This window comes from Amborella trichopoda, chromosome 1 (genome assembly GCF_054954075.1).
Source record: "Amborella trichopoda isolate Santa Cruz 75 chromosome 1, AtrichopodaSantaCruz75HAP2 v2.0, whole genome shotgun sequence".
NCBI lineage: Eukaryota > Viridiplantae > Streptophyta > Magnoliopsida > Amborellales > Amborellaceae > Amborella > Amborella trichopoda.
In genome coordinates this window covers 4,770,971-4,793,694 of record NC_142336.1, presented here as the reverse complement: position 1 = coordinate 4,793,694, position 22,724 = coordinate 4,770,971, and the positions used below count along the sequence as shown (strand labels likewise).

The 22,724-nt window shown below is 34.3% G+C and overlaps 1 long non-coding RNA gene across 1 annotated transcript; it reads right to left on the bottom strand.

Moving 5' to 3' along the window:
* Positions 1-7,348: 7,348 nt before the first annotated feature.
* Positions 7,349-16,894, bottom strand: LOC148783491 (uncharacterized). Its single transcript, XR_016049411.1, has 2 exons — positions 16,551-16,894; positions 7,349-7,661 (listed from the first exon to the last, which is right to left on the bottom strand). It is a non-coding gene; the product is annotated as an uncharacterized LOC148783491 (long non-coding RNA).
* Positions 16,895-22,724: the final 5,830 nt, after the last annotated feature.

Below are 22,724 nucleotides of genomic sequence, written 5' to 3'. Positions count from 1 at the left end.
ATAAAATTAACCTGACAGTTCAAAAAGAAAAATAATCACCATGTGTAGTGATAATATGTTGCGGTAGTTCATGTAGTCATATTTGTTGTTATTTGTTATTGTAAAATACCTTTATTGACAATAATATTTCCGTACATATCAATTACAAACATTCAGGATAATATAATACAAAATGCAAGCTCCAAACATGGCTACAACTCAATTATCAAGAACATACATTTTTTGTATTAAAAAATTAATAATAAAAACAATTCTTCACAGAGCCAGCTAACATCAGTCATTCCAACTAAAAAATCCATGAACGACAGATAAAAAAAATACAGTTTTGCATTAAAAATATAATAACATGTATTTTTTTTCATAAATAATCTATCAACATACAATTTTTTCAACAAAAACTTTAACAATAAAAATTTAAAATATGGTTTAATACCTCATGATAATTAAAACCTTGTCACGATTTTCACATTTTTTTGAAAAATCATCATTTTTCAAAAAATTCGATCATGGAAAAAAAAAAAAATACAGCAAACTCAAACAATAAAATTAAAAATTGGGTTTAATACATCATGATAATCAAAACCTTATCACGATTTTCACATCTTTTCTGAAAATCATCATTTTTCAAAAAATTCGATCATGGATAAACAGAAATAAAAAATAAAAAGTACAGCAAATTTTCAAAAAATTCGATCATGAATTACAAAAAAAAATTCGATCATGGATTAAAAAAAAACATTAACAAATTTTCAAAAAGTTCAATCATGGATTAAAAAAAAAAAAATCACAAATTTTCAAAAAATTCGATCATGGATTACAAAAAAAAATTCGATCATGGATTAAAAAAACAAAATCACAAATTTTCAAAAAATTCAGTCATGGATTACAAAAAATTCGATCATGGATTACAAAAATTCGATCATGGATTACAAAAAATTCGATCATGGATTACATAAAATTCGATCATGGATTACATAAAATTCGATCATGGATTACCAAAAAAAAAAAAAACATAAAAAAACATAAAATTCGATCGTGGATTACAAAAACAGAAAAAAACAACTCGATCATGGATTACAAAAAATTCAATCATAGGTTAAAAAAAAAAACAAAAAACAAAAAATTCGATCATGGATTACAAGAAAAAAAAGCAAACATTTCAATCATGGATTACAAAAAATTCGATCATGGATTACAGAAAAATCTATCATGGATTACAAAAAATTTGATCATGGATTACATAAAATTCGATCATGAATTACAAAAAAAAAACAAACAAAAAAAAACAAAAATTTCGATCGTGGATTACAAAAAAAGAAAAAAACAATTCGATAATGAATTACAAAAAACTCTATCATGGGTTACAAAAAAAAAAAAAACAAAAAATTTGATCATGGATTACAAAAAAAAAAAACAAACATTTCGATCATGGATTACAAAAAAAAACAAACATTTCGATCATGGATTACAAAACATTCGATCATAGATTACAAAAAATTCTATCATGGGTTACAAAAAAACAAAAAATTCGATCATGGATTACAAAAAAAAAAAAAAACAATTCGATCATGGACTACAAAAAAATCGATCAAGTATTACAAAACATTTGATCATGGATTATAAATAAAATATATATATATATATATATATATATATATATGTTCTTTACAGAGCTATATTACATAAGCCATTTTAACTAAAAAATCCACCTCTAAGTGAATAAATTACATCCAATTGAGTACATTTTCTGATAAACAACAATATAAGGAATCAAAACCCTAAATTTTTAACACATTATTTTTAATATATCATGAAAAAAAAATCAAAAGGCGGAAAAAAAAAAAAAAAAACAGCGGAATTTTGGTTTCGCAGACATCTCTGTGTTCATCTCAAATTTCATGCTATAATTGACCAAATTACATAAAATTGAAAATTTTAAATCATAATAGACACAATAAAGATTAAAAACCCTACAAATTGAACTCATTATCTTCAAAATATGTCGTGAAATAAATCATATGGCGGAAAAAAAAAAAAACCTAAACTTCTTACCTGATTTTGTGAACCGAAGCCTTCAGTCTCCAAAAAACTTTGTTTTTCTCAACGATTATCCCAAATTAGTAACAAAAGGTTTTGATGCACAACTTTACGATCAAAATGCCTACAAATTTTAAAAGATTCATGCCCTATTTGGCATGAAACACAAGGAAAAGGCGGAAACCCTAAAAATGCAAGTTTCGTGATCCAAAAACACCAAAATTTTCAACCATTTAGTCCATGTAAAAGCTGTTTACAGCCTGCAAATTAGGTCACATGCCAAAAAAAACAAGAAAAATGATAAAAAAATGACAAATTTCGAAGAATCCCGTGAAGAATACTGTGCAACCCGTGTTCTTCATGGACTCGCCGATTCCGTACAGTGAATCGGCGAGTCATTGTGCAGAATCGTCCGATTCTCTCTAGAACCGGACGATTCCCATTTTTTTAACCGATTCGATCCCCCCATGGCGATTTTCGAGTCGACTCGGTGTTTTTTTGAACACTGGTCAGAACGCATTTCAAATGTAGGCTGTGTGATGAACCTTCTAGGAACTTTCTCTTGTTGTTATTGAAAGTGATGAAGGATTTCACTTTTTTCTATTATTGGGTAATTATTTTGTTTTCTAATATTTTTTATTATTTTAATGTTGTGTTAAATTATTATAATTTATAGACAACCCCAGTTAGTTGAAAAATTTTTTTTGACGATGATGGGTAAAATAAATTTTATTTTTTATGGGGAAAGGTGGCCTCTAATTTATTTTTTATTTATTTTGAGTGATGGATAGACTTTTCCCTTAACCACTTTTGAAAGTTGCAGTACAATAAATTTGCACGTTTTCAAATCAAATGGCGTGGGAAAAGATAATCAATAGAGTAAAAAAAGATGCTACATCTTATGCTGGTTTGGAGGACAAGACCGGTCAGTTGGTAAGGACTTTTTTCTTTTTTTTTAATCACAAAACGTATTTCCATTTCAACATGTACAAATTTGATTTAGAAGTATAAGGTCCAAGATTTTACAAAATTATGCCTATATAAGTGTTTTTAACACTTACAAAAGTAAGCCTATATATATAAGACTTCAATAACGGTTACGGCAAAAGCGGGGTGGCATAGCCCACCCCGATCAGGCTAGTGTTAAAAAACTAGGGCCTAGGCTACAAAATTTCATAGACGAGTCACCATGGCCAAGGGCGGGACGTCATTGCTTGCCCCATATTGCACTCCTAAAGCAGTGTTGTGAGATTGGTATTGCAGGCAGTTTCATTCACATAGTCCTTACAGACAACTTCGATTGTGTAGGGGTGGCCAAGGGTCGGGTCTAGATCAGGCCCAAAAATTGATATGGGAATCAGACCAAGACCCGGACTCGAACTTGAAATCAGCGGACTGGGCCCATACCCAAAAATTTAGTGTAGGACTTGGACCTGATTGGACCCCAAAATTATAATATCTATATATTAACTATATCTAAATATATTTCACAAACCAGGACCCGAAAAATATTTCTAGACCCGGATCTGAATAGTATTCGTATCTAAGATTTGGACCCAGATCTGACCCGCCGGGTCCAATTTTTCGACCCATGCCTAAACATGAATCGGGTCTACTTCTCGAGTCCTGAGTCAGGTCTCGAGTCGGGTCTTGGGCCATTGCCACTCCAAATTATAGAAAGCTCCCATCGAATTCTACAATGTCAATGCCATGAATGTTAGTTTTGCTCATCGAAAAAGCCAACAAAAAAGGAGCAAAATGGATGCCTATTAATGTTCCTTCATCGAAAAAGCTAACACAAAAGTAGCAAAATGGATGCCCATCAATGTTCCTTCATCGAAAAAGCTAACAAAAAAAAGAGCAAAACGGATGCCTATTAATGTTCCTTCATCGAAAAAGCTAACAAAAAAGGAGCAAAACGGATGCCTATTAATGTTCCTTTTCATCAAGAATTGGAGTAATCTTTTGGGCAGGGTATATCTAAAAATGACCTACATAAAGATATCCCATATTATATGGGATTGAGATTGATATTGATAAGTTTTTTAGAGAAAATAAAAATCTAGAAAGATTAAAATTTTTGGGTATATCTCTTGGTTTTGAGATATATGTAATATCTATGAGAAGTTTCCTATTTGATGTAGATTTCTGACTTTATGTACATGGGATGAAAGACGAAAGACTATTAGTGCCCTAATAGGGTCACCATATGAGAAATGTAGCTTCCTTTAGAGAAAGGCAGAACCTCTCAGTTCCCATGAAGATTTTGAGTGGTTTTTCTTTTTAGTGAGAGAAAGTCTCAGTTGTTTTTGACTGGTTTCCCTTTTTAGTGGGAGAAAATCTTGGTTATTTTTTAATGGTTTCCCTTTTTAGTGAGAGCAAGTCTTGGTTGTTTTTGAGTGGGTTTTTTTTTAGTGAGAGAAAGTCTCGGTTGCTTTCAATGGTCTCTTTTGGACACTGGTCTATCTGTAGAGTAGAGATGGATCTCTTCCTAAACAGTGGTTGAGTGTGGAATAGAGATGAGAGATCAGCAGTTCGTGCCAATCGTGAGAGCATATCGAAAAGGGTTTGCTCTCTGGATTTTTGTTGAGGGTTAGAGAGGTAACTCTATGTAACTTTCATTGTATTTCAGTTTGTCGTTCCATGTAGCTCTTCTGGGTGAACCATGTAAATCTTTGTATATGTATTTTATATTTTATTTTTCGTATTATGGCTTGTGCACTCTTATATTTTGTTACATGCTATTTTGTTACACGATCTTGATAGGATCCAACTTTTGGGATTCTTGTTTCTGCATCTAAAGAGATTCTTAAATCCTAACATATTATGCCATAGCTCATGTTTGCTCTACTTAATCGCATTGATCGAGTCCATGATTAATTTGTGAGGGCTTTGAGACTAAGAAGTAGTGCTTTTGCATCCGCTTCATTAGCACTAATGTGAGCATGAAAAATAAAGTATAAAAGTAGGCACACATCAGAAGAATATTATATGTGATTAACAAAGAAACATGCAAGAAATTTGGAGCTTTCGCATATAACTGCATACATATTATTGATATTCCAAATAAAAATTACGACAGCTAAAATCTTATGAGCCATTTTGTTTATTTTTGAAATGGTTGTTGTTTTTAGTGCATGATTGTAAACCACACCCATCTTCACCACCAATTCCCTATTGAGCATGATCCCAAACTTCGAAATACTGGAACCACTTATTAGCACCCAACCAATTGAAGAGAGTATCTAAATTTCTATTAGTAATTACCTCCACAATGATCTACTACCCTTAACCATTCTGCTATTCCTTCTTTCCAAAATATTTTCCCTAAAAAATATACTTTTGGCAAGAGCATATTATCTTTTGGGAAAAGGAAAAAGTTTATTTAAGGACAGCCCTAAACTATCAAATCAAGGCACACATCAAATATTCACTAGAAGAGATTGTTTCAATGCTAAAAATTTCAAATCTTGAAAATAGTGCATCTTGTAATGCATTTTTGGACCGTCAATTTTCAAGATTTTCATAAATTTATTTGATCTACACTATTTTCGAAGTTTTAAATTTTATAAGTACATCTGAAAATAAATTTTCAGGCCATCACAAAGATTTCCAATGTTGAAATAATAGCTTTCAACACTATTTGAAGGCGTGCCTTACTTTGATGGTTTAGGGCCTCGGCCTTATACAAACCACACCCTTGGCAAAAATAGTTGAGTGAGACAAGTCAGTGAAGGTTTCATAATCATCTTAAATATAGGCCACTAGCAAAGCCTCCCACGGCAAAGCTAAGCCAATGCCATCAGTGGTTAGGTAAACAGATGCGTGTTAGAGCAACCACAATCACTAATGGACCACCAATGTCCTCTAAAGCCAATATGCCTGTCTAAGTCATAAGACAAAATCTGAAGCTTTCATTGTATTAAGGATTTGATGCCTAGTAAAGTGGGCCCAAATGCTAGTGGATGCTACAGATGATATTTCTATCATTGTTCGAAAAATCGACCGGGCGAGTCGGGACTCGTTTGACTCAGACCGGATTGGTAAGTTCGCAATTACAGGCCGAAAAACATTACAATCACTCATGTCTCCTTATTTTCCAGTATTGTTTTTTATCTTATTTATTAAATAGAGCCCATCACCTACTCAGACTAGGTGTTATTGGGGCTTGGGCCATTGCCAAGCCAGATCCCTATTTCAATTTCTGAATTTGAAATTTGAAATAGGGCTTTGGCCATTGCCAAGCCAGAGTGCTATTTCAAATTTTGAATTTTTGATTACTAATATATTGTAATATCAGTAGAACACGGAACTCAATCTCAGTGGATCGTGAAAGTAAGGTCAATATGCTGCTTACAATATCACCTCATGCATTGAAGTCGTCTACAAAAGATTTTGCTTGCCGCCCTACAATATAAGGCAGCACACAGATTAGCCGTCGCACCGGATCATAGAATCTAGCCAAAAATGATATTGATTGTAGTATCACTTAGGTGTTCTACCCCAACGACTTTGGGGCTCTAGTGCTTTTCATTGTCCCATTCATACCAAGTTCTTATCAGAGTCACTAACTCCACGTTAAAAGCCTCCCAACCAAACATCATTTTCATTTGAAAGTTTGATACCCTTGTTTGGGGTGGGTAAGTTGGGTTTCAAACACAAAGCCTTTACTCCCTAACAACTGTTTTATGGCTTCTCTTTATGAGAAAATTGTTTCATGCAGTGGGACTGTATTTTGCATTTGCAGTCCTTGAGGTATAAAGCATCCATCTTAAATATGGATGCACAGAGGTGGTCCATCTGAAAATAATTGAAATTAGCGGTCCAAATGTTTTTTTAGTAGAATTATTATTTTTAATTTTTAAAATTTATTTATTTTCCATATTCATGATCTCTACGTAACCAATCCTAATAGAGCAGAATGGAGAACCATGATTCATGTAACCGACCCCAATTAATTAGAAAAAAGCTAAAATGATGATGATGATGAATGAAAGGTCTTCATATGTAGATACCCCATTTTCAAACTGGTAGATTCTATGGTTTTCATGAACTCTTAGAACTATATTATTTCATAAGGTCCTTGAACCATAGAACACCGTAGTCTATGGTCCCCATCTTGTGATCCAGTATCCTAGCGCGGTTTTGGTAATTATTCGTTTACATGCTCTTTTTAATCTTTAAAAAGATATTTGGGCAACCGTTTTAGAGAGAGAAAAAAGCTAGGAACCCATTTTAGAGAGGGAAAAAGCTCGAAAAATCAGAGACAGAGAGAGCCTAGAGAGAAAAGCCTGTGAGCAAACCCTAGATCTAGGCAAGCCTTAGCAAATCTAAGCCATTAAACTTGAAACCTTCAAACTTTAGATCTAATATTACAAAAGATAACCATTCAACCAAGTCAAAACTTAATCAACATTGAAGAGAGACACAGAAGGTCCACGACGGAAATTACAATCGCAGTCTTGATACGGGCAAGGCCTTGAAGCCTCAGGTTCTTTGGGCCAACTGGCCAGGCTAAGTATTCTTCTTATCATCCATTTCTTTATGATGTTGATGATTGCAACACTTGGAATCACGCTTGGGTTTGAGTGGCTAGCAGTTGACGTTCGATTCCTATTGTAAAACTGTCACAAAAAGCAAAAAAGAGGGTCTCATATTTGAATCTTGTCTAACAAGAATATTCCAAAACGTGAGACCATTTTCTTCTTTTATTTTATCACTTTATAGAAATGTGTTCTAGTTGAATTTTCAAAAAATAAGAACATTTTTTTCTTTTTTTTTATCAGTTCTACCAATGTTTTAGTTGCTTTCCTTATAGCTAATCTTGGGCCCCGCTAAGGTACATCCATTCCCTATTCCTATAAGCCTTTGAATGTGATAAGAATGGAACTATGCTTTTGGATGTATATATCTTAGGTGAGGACAAAAGTCCAGGTGGTATTCTTCAACAAGTATAATTCTTAGCAAGAGATATTGGAGCATATAAAATGGGATAAGATTCTAAATTACCTAGACCCAGACCCCAAAAAAATTATAGGGCTTGGACCAGGACCCAATTGGACCCAACCCAAAATAAATAAATTTAAATATTATATTGAATATATACATGTATTATTTAAGTTTTATAATTAAAACATTGCTATATTTATTTAAATATTAATTATATATTATTATAAATTATATATTAAATATTATTTAAATAATAATATTGTTCGGTTTGGGTCAGGGTCGGGTCCACATGGATCGGGACCCAGACCTTAATAGTGCTCAGGTCCAATATTTGGACATGAACCCGACCGCCGGGTCCAAGTTTCGAACCCATACTGAGACCCATGTTGCGTATGCGTCCATTGCCACCCCTATTAATAGTATGGCAAATATCTTGAGTGAAGTACAATAGGATCCTTCATGTGTTGCTCATGCAATACCACTAACAAGCGAGATTTCCACAAAGTTGTCAAAATAGCAAACACGAAAAGAGATTGGTCCTTCTAAGGTCCTCCTTAGGATAATCTTTGTCTTCTATTGGAAGAAATCAATGCTCATATAGGACTCATGTAAATTTATCCTCGAGATATAATGAAACATAGGGTTGAAATATTAATCTCACTTGTTCGAGTGCACATAAATAGCAAGAAACACAGAGCACCAAAGATTGTCTTCTTTTTCAAAGAAATCTACAAAGAAAGAGAGAAACTTCCACACATTTTGTTTCTCTCTTCTTCTTTTTTGACCAATGTTAACAATTTTATTAATAGAAAGGGATTACAATGGTAACATTACATCATCACCAATCACAATATCAGAGCAAGTCATCCCATATTTAGCCAAAGAATCAGCCACAGTATTTGCCTCACAATAGACATGGACAAAGAAGATAGGGATCAAATTAGCAAACTGGCAAATTTGCAGCCAAATAGACCATGGTACCCTTTGCTCACCCTTACACCATATGATAACATTCAAAGAATCATCTTCGGCTATTAAGGGAACGCCCAGATTTTTATCATGATCAATCTTCAGCCCTTGAAACAAGGCAAGAACCGCGGCATGGTTGGCAGTTGTCTCTCCAGCTGGACCAGCAACGGAGAAGATAACTCCTCTATTCAAATCTCTCACAATCCCCCCAAAGTCTACCACACCAGGATTCTCAAGGGAACTCCCATCAAAATTAAGCTTTAAACCTCCCAAAGAAGGTGGGAACCACAAAGATCTCGGCCTACACCTAACCAAGTTCATACAATAAAGATTATGGAGATTTAATGACACATCCACTTCAGTGATACTCTGCCCCTCCGATAACACGGACAATCAGCACTAAATCGAATGATTAATGGCATTAAGGAGTCTATGAAAGGCAGATGCACACCCTCAAAAGTTCTTTTGTTTTTTTCTTTCCATACTTCCCATAGAATCGAGGCTAAGGTAATTTGCCATACCTTTTCACCAATCTTAGGGAGATGGGGGAAAGCTAGATTAGTAGCCACACCAAACACACTTTGTGGCATTGTTACAGATATATCCAATTGTCCAAAGAATCATGACCAAATCCTAGATACAAAAGGGCAATATAAAAACAGATGGGCCCCTAATTCACCATCCTCTTTACACATCAAGTAGATATTAGTTAAAATCTTCCTCCTCTTAATAAGATTATCCACAGTTAGAATCTTATTTTAGGCAGCCAACCAAAGGAAAATCTGAACCTTATGAGGAATAAGCCACTTCCAAAAAGTAGCCACTTGAGGTAGGGACCACCTAAGTCGATCATTAAAAAGAAGACAATAAACAGACTTAACCGAGAACTCACTATCCGCTTCAACATCCCAAATCACTTCATTAACAACATCCCAAGTAACTATAGTAAGTGTTTGCATTAACTCTATTATATCTAAAACGAACATTCCACACCACTTCAATACCCTTGAAGTCAACCAACTCTGAGACCTTGGCATTAGGTTGCACAATTCTCTCGAAAATATCTGGGAAGAGCAATTTCAAAGGCTGATCACCGAGCCATTTTTGGTGCCAAAAGTAGATATTGTAGTCATCTCCCACCAGCCATCTAATATTACGATGAAGCTGTGGTTTACACAAATAAATAGCCTGCCAAAAAACAGTTCCACCTTCACCACCAGTACCACCCCCAATCCACAAGCCATGCCTATCCATACTATACTTATGAGAGAGAATATGATACTACAACCGATCTATAAGAGTAAAGCTACGCCATCACCATTTATACAACAAAGCTTGATCGACTAACCCCACTTTCCTTATACCTAATCCACCTTCACCCTTGGTTGTGCACACCCTATCCTACTAAAGAAGATGATATTTCCTAGCCTCAGTATCCGACCCCCACAGGAATTCTGTCATCAATTTCTCTATTTTTTTTAACAATAGAAGAAGGCATCTCAATAACTGACATCTGGTAAATGGGTAGATTGGCCAAGCAATAGCGTAAAAGAGTCACTCTGCCCCCCAAAAAATATTTCGGTTTTCATAAGTCCAGTTTTACTTGGACTCTTTTCAATACTGTATCCCAAACCAAAAATTGGAATCCTACCAATAGAAATCGAAATCCCCATACAAGTAAAGGGGAAAGAGGCCATTCTACAGCCCAAAGCCTCAGCTAACTCTTTCACCAACCCCTCACTACAGTTAACACAAAAAATGGTAGTCTTCTCAAAATTAACTTTCATTCCCACAACTATCTCACAACACCTTAAGTAACGAGCAATGTTAGAAACTTGTTCAATATTAGCTTGTCAAAAAATCAATGTCGTCAATATATTGAAGATGAGACACACTTAGCCCATTACTATCCACCTGGAATCCCTTAGAGTTTCCTGCATTCTCCACATTCTTAATTCATCAAACTAAAACGTTTTGTATAAATTGTAAAAAAAAAAGGGGATAAGGGGTCACCTTGGCACAAACCCCTTGAGGCCATGAAAAAACCTTTGGGGCTGCCATTTATAAAATAGTGAAATGGGCTAATGACATACATCAAAAAATCCAACTCCTCCATTTCTTGCCAAAGCTCATTTTCTTCATGATTTCCAATAATATGCCCCATTCCACTATATCATAGGCTTTCTCCATATTCAATTTGATCATTACCCCTGGCTCCTAACTTAATACCCTAGAATGAATACATTCTTGTGCCACCAACATATTATCAGTGATAAGGCAGTTTTGGATAAAAGTTGATTTAGGACAAAAAATAATTAAGGGGAAGACCCTTTTTAATCTCTCCGCCAAAATTTTAGCAATAATCTTATACAGACTTGTGAGAAGGATAATAGGTCTAATATCAGATAGTACAACAACAGTAGATTTTTTTGGAATTAGTGCAATAGAGTCCAATTGAAAGGTTTCTCTCAATGAAAGGTTTGAGCCCCTTAGGGTGAGTAGATATGCCTTTCACGAATTGAAACATGGGTTTCATAGGAAAAGCACATCTCCTCACTATTACTAATCATATTTATGTTAACATCAAGAACTTTTCACAAAAACATATTGTCATAAGCCATGTTGATTCCTTTCCGAACCATTACATCCATAACTGAGGTGGTGAGATGCCACAATGTGATGTCATGAGTTCCATTCCTAACACAAGTAAATGATATTTTCCCATTGAACTAAAAAAAAAAATACAAGCACAACCATGGTGAATGGTCACATCTCCCTTAAAAGGTCAATAGCCACGACGATCCCATAACTGTAGCCCACAATCATCCACTACCATAACTGTGCGGATCCTTTACTAGAACCTATCTCATACATAATGACGCATCTTATGGATGTAGAGATAATTGAAGATATATATATATATATATATTTGATGTCTATTTTTTGGAAAGTGGACAGGGTCTATTAAGGCCTCAATGTTACTGGTTTTGATTGTTTTTGGGTGATGTTGATGGTTAAGAAGATTGTAAGGGGTTTATTGGAAAGGGATTGTATACAATGAGACCATTTACTTGTTATATAAGGTAGTCACAATTATATACAACCATCCGATATGAAATCCAAAAGCTTGGGTGTGTCACAAAGTTCTAGAAAATTTCTTTTGAAGTTTGAGCTTGGACAATGGAATAAATGCAGCCATCTAATTTTACATCCAATGGTTAAGATTAAATGTGATTACCTTGTACCAAAGATAAATGGTCTCATTGTATACTTTTCCTGTTGAAAATAGGTATTAGGTACTTAACAATCTTTTTGGCTTGGTTAAGCAAACGACGGGATGCTCAATATGGATATTTTAATGTGTTTAGAGAGAAAGTAGGGGTTCATGAGATGGGTATTGAAAATGGGAAGCTGTATGAGAATGTAAGGGTTTGCACGAGATGGGTATTAACTTTAAGCCATGGGTTATTCAGGGGAAAAATTAAAAGTGATACCTAGAGAAAGAAATTAAAAGTGAGAGAAAGAGAGTGGGGCCCGATTAATCAATTCACGGGCAAATAACAACCCAGATCAAAAAACTTGGTGTTCTTGCAGAAGTTGGAACCAGATTCACAAGAAATCAATAAAAGAATCAACAAATTTTAGAGAGAGAAGATACAACTCACCGAGTATTGAGGATTTAGACACCTAGTTGACAGTCTACTGTATCTCTCTATGACTCATTCTGATATATCCCATACAGTACAAGTCGTCAGCCAATTTATTGCAGATCCATGTCACATCCACTTCTTGTTTGTCTACTTTATCATTCGTTATCTGTGGGGTACATGTAATAAAGGCAATTCTTTTCATTTAACTCTTCTCTCCAATTACGAGCCTATGCTGATGCAGATTGGGCAGGATGCCTAGATACTCAATGCTTGACCACTGGATGATGTATATTTCTTGGAGACTCTTTCATATCATGGAAATATAAGAAACAACAAATTGTATCGAAATCTTCTGCAGAAGCCAAATATCGAGCAATGTTCTCAACTTGCAGTGAAATTACTTGGTTGAGAGGTCTTTTACATGCCTCAATATACTTCATCGATCTCCTATGCCATCGTGTGCTGATAATATGAGCGCCATATGCATTGCCTCCAATCCAGTGTTCCATAACAGTACAAAGCATATAGAAGTTGATTATTATTTTATTCGTGAAAAATTCTTGGCTGGAGAAGTTATACTCCCACATATTAGCTTACAGCAACAACTTGCAGATGTTTTTACCAATGCAATGACTCGTGCTCGTAATGACTATCTCATTGACAAACTGATGTTGTTCAACCGACCTTATTTTGAGAAGGAGTGTAGAAACAATTAAAGATATTTATTTTGTTATATATAAAACATATATATTTCATAGGAATATTACCTATTGTAATTTATCTTGATGTGCAAGTTAACTTGTAGCGCAAGTTATCTTTGGTTGTATTATATATAAATATAGAAAATAATCAAGATATACAAGTTTTTCTTCTGTCTCTTTTTGTGTTTGACAGGTAAATTTTTTCTCTAGATAAAAATTACTTTATAATACTTTTGAAAACTATTATTTAAAGTAACATACTGTCGGTCTACCAAATATTTGAACTAATGTCCAGCAGCCAAGTCTTTTTTTGCGAAGTAATTTTCTCTTAGCAATGGTGTCTCCACTTGCATTGCCATCCCAAAAGTGATTATATTACATAAATGAGTTTGATTTCTAAGTAACCTCAACTTTCTTTAAAGTGAAAGATACCCAAAATGCACATTATATATATATATATATATATATATATATATATATATATATATATATATATATATATATATATATATATATATATATATATATATATATATATATAGGGAAATGACCTTGTGAGACCCTCCCACACACATGTGTGTATAACTCCAAAAGATCACCATTAAATTTGACGCAGATCTCTAAAAAAGTCAAGTCTCATACCCATGTGATAACTTTTTTAGAAGTTTGTGTCAAATTTAATGGTGATCATTTTGGGTCCTACACACATGGGTGTGGGAGGGTCTCATAGGATCATTACTCATATATATATATATATATATATATATATATATATATATATATATATATATATATATATATATATATATATATATATATATATATATATATATATATATATATATATATATATATATATCTAGGTTGTACCTCATTCAGATAATACTTCCAGCCGTCTGATCTTTATCAGATGGTTGAAAATACATATTACTATTTTAATTTTAATATTTAGTAGTGTATATTTGATACCATAACGCTCTATATAAAAATGTATTTTCAGATATTTAAAATGATCAAATTACCCTCATTATTTTCCAGGTGTTACGTATATGTATTTTTTTATGTGACCCACTATGTATGACACATATCCAAAATTTTATTTTAATCTGATTTATAGAAAAATATTAGAATTCAGACAGTAACATGCATGTTCAACCACAAGAACAATATTTGCAACTAAAAAAATTACTATAAAAAATAGATAATAAATTTTAAATAAAATTAACTAAGGCCATCGATTTTGAGGCCAGTCAAAGGTTAGAAAAGCTTATTATACTTGATGGTTTTATCAAAGGAAAATGTTAAAATAAGGTCAAGGCTTAAAATAAAATAAAATAAAGGCTCACCTCAAATCTCACCCAAGATTATAGTTCTGGCTTTGGAAAACCTTCCAATCAATCATCTTGACTATGATCATTATGATTATGAAGAAAAATTAGGACCTCAAACCCTAAAAATAGTGTACATGGTAGTGCATTATGTAGCCCGTCCATTTTCAAGTGTTCACAGATCCACATGATCCATACCATTTTTGATGTATGACTTTAATCGGTGGTGGAAATATATTTTAGAACCATCTTGAGAGTTTGTCATGCCCGAAGTGTTTTTTAGATAAGATTTTGGAGGTGACGCTTTACTTTTCTTCATTTGGCCTAGGCCTTATAGAAACTCCATCCTTTATAAAACATACTTCTGATGTATAAAAAATTAAACATTTTACAATTTATCAAAATACTCCTAAAATCTTGAAGTGTTATAATTCATATTGATGTCCTTCTATAGAATTTTTTAAACAAATTTAAAAGTGGATAAATTGTTAAATTACTCCTCTCTTGAGTGCTTGATACTTCATGGTAGATTTCCCTTAAATTTTCAAATAAGTTTGTCTCGTCATTTTACGACCATCTAGAAAATTTATGTTTTCCTCTTTCCATATGTATACATATAGGGTGATTGAAATATAGAAATAGATTCTCGGCCATTTTACTTTGTTTTGCCAGTTCCTCCTACTTCTTTACCCCCCAAAAAAAACTCCTATTCTTTTCATTAAGTTGAAATTACCATTCAAAGTAAAAATAATGCTATCTTTTCCATTTCCCAGGAATTGCTTTTCCCTTTTCTACTTCTTTTCTTGGGGTCTTTGGATTCCCATAGGCACACGTGGAATCAATCAAATCGCATTGTTCTCATAAAGTGGATAAATCACTAAATGGACGGTCATGATCCTCCTACCCATACGTGCCATCTCTTCCTTGGACCGGCCACTCAAACAAAGCATAAATCTTGGATTTTTATCTCTATGAATCACAAAATACAAAAAATATATAGAAAGGACTCAAGGAGACCAGTGTCACAAAAAATGTGCTGAAGCCCTAGTGACTGATAGGGCTATTACATACTGTGAAACAGACCAAGCATGTTGGTGCCAGATGGTTACTCAAATGTGGGCCTCTAGAGTGGTCACTTTCCTAATCCACATCCACACCACCTCATTTTCCCTAGACAGCTATTTTTTAAAATATTTCAAGGAAAATTATCACTAACATTTGCTTTTGAAAATTTTAAAAACCTAAATTTTTTATATATTACACATATACCTTTTGTTTTTTTTTGGTGTGGTTTGTATAAGGCCGAGACCCTAAACAATCGAAGTAAGGCATCCCTTTAAATAGTATCAAAATATGTTGTTTTAGTATCAGAAATTTTTATGATCGCCTAAAAAAATTATTTTCCTATCTAATTATAAAATTTACATATTCAAAATAGTATAGATCGAGAAGATCTATGAACATTTGATAATCTTAAAAATTGACAACACATTACATGAGACACTATTTTCAATAATTGAATTATGTTTTTTTTCATATCGATACATCTTGAGGCCGAGATAATCAAATTGAAAGCTTTTCAACTTCAAAACAAGCTCTGCTAGTGAATTTTTGAGTTGTGCCTTAATTTGATAGTTAAGGGCCTCACCCTTATATAAACTTTTTCCCTTTTATTTTATCTTCTCTTATTTTATACTTCAACTCGTTATGGATTTGTTGGGTCTGTAGCACTTTCACGCACTATATATCCAACATATCCACAACGTTTTCCATAGCATCGAACCTCCTATAGCATTTTGGTGCTCTCAAAAACTGCTAGGGATTTGTTAGGTCCATAACAGTGCACCGTTGTAGCATTTTGGTGCTTCTAGCTGCACTTGTATAGACCTACTAAGTCCAGTGCCATAACTACATACCTGTTAGGTTTGTAGTCGTAAAAATGCTGCTCCACCCGCAAAGCGGCTGGCAGGAGTTGAGGGCAAGTGCTTGGTAGGTCAACAGCCTAATGAACCGGGTGGGGCACTCGACGAAAAGGGGGCACACAGAGCAACCAAGTATGAGAAATTTGCACTGCTTTCTTAAAAGCACAGACTACTATGGGCCAAGAATTCGAGGCTCGTCCCAATGGCAAGCCAAGCAACGAGCAATGCCAGTGGCCAAGTCTTGAAGAGGGCTTTGACAAGATTTGGCCACCCGAGCAAAGCCCTCATAAGTGAGGGTTTCACTTATGGGCATAGCAGAGCAAGTGATGAGCAAGCCAATGGTAGCAGCCCCAGATCTATTAGATTTATATTGCTTTACTATAGACCTATTGGTCAATGCATTTTAAGTATAAAAATATAAGAGAGGAAAAATAAGTATGAATGTAGAATAATGAATATTTCAATTATTTTTTAAGATTTAAAAAATAAGAGAAATATTAAAGATGATTTTCCATTTTTCTAGGTTACTCTTTAAACTGTTGCTAGGGCTTTATGATCCTAGACCACTAATACCCATTTATATGATGATGTCACAAAATGATACTTTTATTGAAAAGTCAAAATAGATGGTGGATTTTTTTTTCTAAAAAAAAAAACATCTATTTTTATTTCTTCAAGAAAAAAAAAAATCCTAGAGTGACTCACCAAAGAAATAGGTGCTGACTCACCAAATACTTTTCCAACAACTAATCTTTATAAACTTTTGCTAGGGTTTGATGGCCCCAGAGTGACACTCCTAAGCCCATGGTGCATTGTGCAACTACGTTGTGGAGCCCACCACCTCCCTCTTTTGAGATTGTGGGTTCCATGAGCCAATTTTGACACCACACACCTCACCCAAAACTCAATAATGGTGTGGGATTGTCTAGTGATATGGTGCTCATCCTTTAAAAAAATGTTGTTCCCCTCAACTTTAATTATTTATGGGTTAAAAAAGCTGTTTGCAAAGCACCTTAAAGTGCAGCCAAAGATTTTGAGGATCCAATAGATTGGTCTTGATTAAGATTCCATGAAATGAATGAGAGATAGAGAAAAAGGATGGCCTAGGGAGAGAGAGAGAGAGAGAGAGGCTTACCTGTGCAACATGAGAAAACCCTAAAAGAAAAAGAGGTAATTTTTCCATGGGAGGTGGCAATGCTCTTATCTTTTGGTAAGGAGGTTGCACATTGATGCTTGTGGACACATAAGGGAACAATTGTTAAAATATAACAAGTGTTTATCTGTTGGGATAATGTGGAAAGTGGTCCCATGCTTTTTAACAGCATCATGGCCTTTAAAGACGGTCAACTTTATTTTAAGTAGGAATTAGCCAAAATTAACCCTATTTCTTTCATGAACAAATACACCAAACAATAAACTTTGTATGGACTTGTCATAAGGCCTTGTTTGGGCGTATTATTTTTTGTCCTAGAATAGAACTCTTTTATACTTGTAAATTGTAACTGAATGGTTGCACACCAACTTGGCAGACCACTATCCACGACGTAACTTAAGGAATAAAACTTTGCTTTTTATCAAAATAATGCGCATAAATAGAGTTTTCTTTGGTGATTAAAAGAAAAGAAAAATCTCTCTTTACCGGTTCCACCAAAAACTTGAATATTATTCAACTTGATTACGACTGTTGAAGAGTTTGTAATTTCCTTGCTGCTCATAAAAGAATCTAAAGATAAGACTTAGGTATCATAACTAGGAGGCATATCACAATCCATACAATCTGCTTCAAGTTTCTCTTGCGTGTATATTTGGTGTAAGTTTTGGCTCTAGAAGTCGAAACCTTTGAATGTTTCAACTTTGTCGGGGCCATGGAAGGGGCGCCTTCCATTCGGGGTTCCTGAAATAAGGAGTAAAATAGAAGCTGGGCCCTCCATGGAGCCGAAAGGTTTGGAGGTTTCTACTTCCAAAACCGAACTTTTGCCAAACAACCACATCCCCAATTACAAAAGTCCCAAGTAATAGAAACAATATCCAATTCCAGTTTTTTGAAAGACCACAATAGAAATATTGTCCTTCCCAAGAACTTCCCAAAAACTGGATATTATTTCTATTACTTGTTACTTCTGTAATTGGGGATGTGGTTGTTTAGCAAAAGTTCGGCCTTGAGAGTAAATAACTTTTTAGATTTATTAATAGTGATTTCCTTACATTAAGTAAAAAGATTTCATCTCTTGATGGTAAGAGTGAAATCGAAAACTCAAATTATAAATCATAGCTGAAGTCCAACCGACTTCTTAAAGCCTGGATCATATGGACATTATCTGAAGAGTGTCTTGGCCTTGTTGTTGGCCTCGTGACTTCTGCAGATTCGGAAATGCCTGAAGAATACCTATACAGGTAATTCTCAAGCTAGGGAGTTCCAACTTACCCAACAACTCCAACTCTGCAAGAAAGGAAATTCAACCCAATCAGAATACATATGGAAATTTAAGAGTATATGTGATGATTTGGCGACTGTTGCAAAACCTGTACTAGATGAAAATAAGTTTTTTTGACTTATTAATTGACTTGGTAAAAAATATGAGAGTTTGGCTACCACTATACTTAAGCCTCTGGTTCCTTCTTATTCTAAAATTATATCTCTTCTTCAAAGCCATGAGATTAGAAATCAGCCTCATGTCTTTGAAGAACACTCAGATCCAAATTGAAATACGGCTTTTGTTGGATAAAATTTTTTTTTTTGACCCAACAAAAGTAACCAAAATTACAGAGGTACATGGATGAACAACTTTGGTGGTCAACGTTTCTTCAAGTCTCGAGGACATAATTTTGTTCAAACTAGCCACATCAATAATGGGGGTCGTGCGATGCCTCGAAAAAATCAAGAAAGTGGTGATACACTTCCTATGCGACACATGGATCAAGGCTTCCAACAAGATTCTCAGATACAACAATTAGCTCAGACACCTTGGGAAAAGTATCAAATTTGTGGGAAACTTGGACATACTGTATTGAAGTGTTGGCATCGATTCAACTACATGAACCAAGTAGAGGATATTTCTCAGGCCCTTGCTGCAATGACTATAGCTGATTCACAAGACTCAGAATGGTTCTCGGATACAGGTCCCTCCACTCATATGACAGGAAATCTAGGCAAGTTACAAAATATTCGTCCATATAAAGGCACAGATAGAGTCATGGTTGGGAATGATGAACAATTAACTATTTCACATGTTGGTGATACAAATATTGCTATTGACTCTGAAAATTTCAATGTTTCTTATGTCCTCTTGGTGCTTGAAATGAAAAAGAACCTATTATCTGTTGGTTAATTTATAACAGATTTTCCTTGTATTTTTAGTTATCATCAAATAGTTTTCTAATTAAGGAAATGAGCACAGGGAGAACTCTGGCATGCGGGAGTAGAAAGAGAGGATTGTATGCACTTGAAGAAGTGAAACAAGTTTTATTCTCTAATTAGAATAAAAGAACGTTAGAAGATATTTGGCATCAACGTCTTAGACATCCCCAAAATGAAGTTGTTCGTTACTTATAATCTAAACAATTGATTAATATTTATGCATAGAATAAATTCTGTTACTGCTAGTTGTCAGATGGGAAAAAGTTGTAAGCTTCCTTTCAGTGGTGTTGATAAAACCTCCATTGGAGTTCTCTTTAATATTCATTTAGACATATGGGGTCATGCTCCAATTTTATCTAATCAGACTTATCAATTTTATATAGTGTTTGTTGATGATTATATTCGTTTTACTTAGATTTATCATTTGAAACGAAAATCTAAATTTTTAGCTACATTTATGAAATTTCATCAAATGGTTGAAAGGAGGTTTGATAAAAGAATTCAAGTTTTCCAATGTGATGGAGGTGGTGAATTTGCTAAAAAAGAATTTATTGCTCATCTTAATGACAATGGAATCACACAACAATTATCATGTCCAGGAACCCCTGAGCAAAATGGAATAGCTGAAAGGAAACACATAAATATTGTAGAATTGGGCTTTACAATGATATTTCATGCAAGAATTCCTAAATGTTTTTTGGTTGAAACCTTTTATACTGCAGTATTTGTTATCAATAGAATTCCCTCTACCAATTTAAAGATGGATTCACCATACTCATTATTGTTTGAACGATTATCAGACTACTCATCTCCTCCAGTATTTTGTTGTCGGTGTTTTCCATATCTTCGAAACTATGCTGCAAACAAATTTAGTCCCCGCTCTCTTCCATGTGTATTCTTGGGCTGTAGTATCCAACATAAGGGCTACATATATCTACATCCACCCATAGGTCCAGTCTATATCTATAAACATGTTGTATTTGATGAAAATATTTATCGTTATATTAACCCTAATTCTTTGTTTGATAGTGCTCAAGTTTATTGGGAGCTATCCACCTATGCAAAATGATGAGATTGTTACTAGTTTGATATACAAACTCCTTCCTCTTCTAATTCATCACCTCTACATAAACCACCTATAAAAGACTTCCTTGATGTATTTGACTCTTCAGGTCCTACTTTGCTCATCACCAATGATGGTCCTTCAACTTCTCTTGTAGAGGAAGATATCACCACTGCAACACCAATCCAAGATATCTAGGATGATGCAACATACAATCATGGTGATGGACATATTGCCACTCATGAAACCAATCAAACAAATTTTTTACCAGCCTCTGAGCATCGTCATCATCACATGGTCACAAGATCTCAAGATGGTACTAGAAGACCTCAGATTCTCCCCTCCATGACAGCAATTTCAAATGCTCCTATTTTTTAAGCTATCCCTTAAGAGCCTAAAACTATTAAGTCTGTCTTGGGTCATCCAGGTTGGCATCATACGATGGAAGAAGAAATTGAAGCCCTACATGTTAATTCAACTTAGAAGCTAGTTTCACGTCTTTCAGATATAACTGTTGTTGGTGGTCGTTGGGTCTATAAGACTAAATTATAATCTGATGGAAGTTTAGAGACACTTAAGGCCGGATTAGTTGCTAAAAGACACAATCAGGTTGTTAGAATTGATTTCTCTAAAACATTTAGTCATGTTATCAAGCCTGCTAATATTTGGATTGCGTTCATAATAGCTACTGTACGCCATTGGCTTTTCAAACAGCTTGATGTGAAAAATACTTTCCTATATGGCTTTGTAAGGAACTTGTATATATGGAAAACCTCATAGATTTGTGAGCTCAAAATATCCAAATCATGTTTGCCGATTAAAAAAAGCTTTATATGGTCTCAAGCAAGCACATCGGGTATGGTTTGATTAATTTAGTTCCTATTTATTATCATTGGGGTTTTATTGCAGCATAGCTGATTCATCTCTATTTGTTTATCCCACTACTCAAGGCACTATTATCCTTCTCATTTATGTTGATGATATTATTGATCTTCTAGATTTGTTCATTTCCCAACTTGAGAAGGAATTTGCAATGAAAGATCTTGAACCTCTTCACTACTGTTTGAGCATATAGGTATCTTATTTTTTAGGTGAGATTTTACTATCACAAAGTAAATATGCCCGGGATCTTCTTGATCGTATTCAAACGTTCAATGTCAAACCTATTTTAACAGCAATGGCAATAAAGAATAATATTCCTGGGAATTCTTATTTATTTCCTGATTCTTCTCTTTATCAAAGAATTATTGGTGCACTCCAATACATTACCATAATACGGTTAGATCTTTTTTATAGTGTTAATACACATGCATGCCCCTATAATTGCATATTTTCAGGTAATTAAACGAATTTTTCGTTATCTCAATGGTACACAATTTTGTGGTTTAATAATATTATCTGCCAGTCCCCTTCGGTTATATGCCTTCTCTGATGCAGATTGGGATGGGTGTTTAACCACTTATCGTTCGACTATTAGTTTCTGCACCTATCTTGGTTCTAACTAAATATCTTGGAGTGCTAAGAAACAGTCGGCTCGTTCTGGTGCTGAAGCGCAATATAGATCTATAGCATCCACTGCTACATAATTGATATGGCTTTCTTTTATTCTTCGGAGTATTGGGTTGCCTCTTCCTCAGTCACCGACACTTTTTTGTGACAATATTAGTGCTCTTTATATGACAGTTAATCTTGTTTTTCATGTATGGACAAAGCACATTGAGTTGGACTATCATTTTGTACGTGAAAA